A 2500-nucleotide genomic window follows, 5' to 3' on the forward strand; every position below is an offset into this window, starting at 1 on the left:
GTATTGGGGGGGGCTCATAAAGCCTCCGGAGCGAAAAAAAAAAAAAAACGGAAAAAAGGATCGGGCCCACCCGAGGCAGGGGAGTCAGTAAGGGAAAGGGGACGAGGCGGCCCGGAGCCGGGTGCCCGGAGCCGGGTGCCCGCGGCCAGGATCGGGCCCCTGGAAGTCTGAAAAAAATTTTTTCACCGACCCCCAAAGTGGTGTTGGGGGGGGCTCACGAAGCCTCCGGAGCGGAAAAAAAAAAACGGAAAAAAGGATCGGGCCCACCCGAGGCAGCGGAGTCAGTAAGGGAAAGGGGACGAGGCGGCCCGGAGCCGGGTGCCCGGAGCCGGGTGCCCGCGGCCAGGATCGGGCCCCTGGAAGTCTGAAAAAAAAAATTTCACCGACCCCCAAAGGGGTGTTGGGGGGGGGCTCACGAAGCCTCCGGAGCGGAAAAAAAAAAAAACGGAAAAAAAGGATCGGGCCCACCCGAGGCAGGGGAGTCAGTAAGGGAAAGGGGACGAGGCGGACCGGAGCCGAGTGCCTACGGCCATACCGGACGGAAGGCCCCCGATCCCGTCCGATCTCGGAAGGTAAACCGTCCCGGGCCTGGCTAGTACTTGGATGGGTGACCGCCTGGGAATCCCAGGTGCCGTAGGCAGCTTTTCCCGCTGCGAGCCAGCTCTCTCCTTTTCTGGGGAACAAGGGCAGGGTCGCCCTGCCAGGGGCCCTGGGGCTGAAGTCCCTGCCGGCCACCAGGTCAACCCGGAGCCTGCCCTCTGCGGCCAGCAGGTCAACCCATACCGGCAGGGGGGTTGACCTGGTGGCCGGGAAGCAGAGCGGCCAGCAGGTCAACCCCATACATTCAGCGGGTTGACCTGGTGGACGGGAAGGAAAGCGGCCAGCAGGTCAACCCCATACTTTCAGCGGGTTGACCTGTGGCCGGGAAGGAAAGCGGCCAGCAGGTCAACCCCATACATTCAGCGGGTTGACCTGGTGGCCGGGAAGGAAAGCGGCCAGCAGGTCAACCCCATACATTCAGCGGGTTGACCTGGTGGCCGGGAAGGAAAGCGGCCAGCAGGTCAACCCCATACATTCAGCGGGTTGACCTGGTGGCCGGGAAGGAAAGCGGCCAGCAGGTCAACCCCATACATTCAGCGGGTTGACCTGGTGGCCGGGAAGGAAAGCGGCCAGCAGGTCAACCCCATACATTCAGCGGGTTGACCTGGTGGCCCGAAAGCAAACCGGCCACCAGGTCAACCCGGAGCCTGCCCCCGCGGGCAGGGGCCAAGCGGACCCCCCTCCGCCCGGGCTTGCCCTGCTCCGAGCCGGGGCTTAATCCCCGTCCGGCCACCAGGTCAACCCGGAGCCTGCCCCTCTGCGGCCAGCAGGTCAACCCCATGCCGGCAGCGGGTTGACCTGGTGGCCGGGAAGGAAAGCGGCCACCAGGTCAACCCCATACTTTCAGCGGGTTGACCTGGTGGCCGGGAAGGAAAGCGGCCACCAGGTCAACCCCATACTTTCAGCGGGTTGACCTGGTGGCCGGGAAGGAAAGCGGCCAGCAGGTCAACCCCATACATTCAGCGGGTTGACCTGGTGGCCGGGAAGGAAAGCGGCCAGCAGGTCAACCCCATACATTCAGCGGGTTGACCTGGTGGCCGGGAAGGAAAGCGGCCAGCAGGTCAACCCCATACATTCAGCGGGTTGACCTGGTGGCCGGGAAGGAAAGCGGCCAGCAGGTCAACCCCATACATTCAGCGGGTTGACCTGGTGGCCGGGAAGGAAAGCGGCCAGCAGGTCAACCCCATACATTCAGCGGGTTGACCTGGTGGCCGGGAAGAAAAGCGGCCAGCAGGTCAACCCCCTACATTCAGCGGGTTGACCTGGTGGCCGGGAAGGAAAGCGGCCAGCAGGTCAACCCCATACATTCAGCGGGTTGACCTGGTGGCCGGGAAGAAAGCGGCCAGCAGGTCAACCCCATACATTCAGCGGGTTGACTGGTGGCCGGGAAGAAAAGCGGCCAGCAGGTCAACCCCATACATTCAGCGGGTTGACCTGGTGGCCGGGAAGGAAAGCGGCCAGCAGGTCAACCCCATACATTCAGCGGGTTGACCTGGTGGCCGGGAAGGAAAGCGGCCACCAGGTCAACCCCATACAGGCAGCGGGTTGACCTGGTGGCCCGAAAGCAAACCGGCCACCAGGTCAACCCGGAGCCTGCCCCCGCGGGCAGGGGCCGGCATACCCCCGTCCGTCCGGGGTCGCCCTGCCCCGGGCTCCGGGCTTAAGTCCCGAGCGGCCACCAGGTCAAACCCGGAGCCTGCCCCCGCGGGCAGGGGCCGGCGGACCCCCGTCCGTCCGGGGTCGCCCTGCCCCGGGCTCCGGGCTTATTCCCCGTCCGGCCACCAGGTCAACCCGGAGCCTGCCCCCGCGGGCAGGGGCCGGCGGAGCCCCGTCCGTCCGGGGTCGCCCTGCCCCGGGCTCCGGGCTTAATTCTCCTCCGGCCACCAGGTCAACCCGGAGC

General features: G+C 65.6%; 1 non-coding gene across 1 annotated transcript; it reads left to right on the forward strand.

Moving 5' to 3' along the window:
- The first annotated feature begins 521 nt into the window (after positions 1–521).
- On the forward strand, positions 522–640 carry LOC141979832 (5S ribosomal RNA). Its single transcript, XR_012637222.1, has one exon. It is a non-coding gene; the product is annotated as a 5S ribosomal RNA (ribosomal RNA).
- Positions 641–2500: the final 1860 nt, after the last annotated feature.

Source organism: Natator depressus, chromosome 28 (assembly GCF_965152275.1).
Source record: "Natator depressus isolate rNatDep1 chromosome 28, rNatDep2.hap1, whole genome shotgun sequence".
NCBI lineage: Eukaryota > Metazoa > Chordata > Testudines > Cheloniidae > Natator > Natator depressus.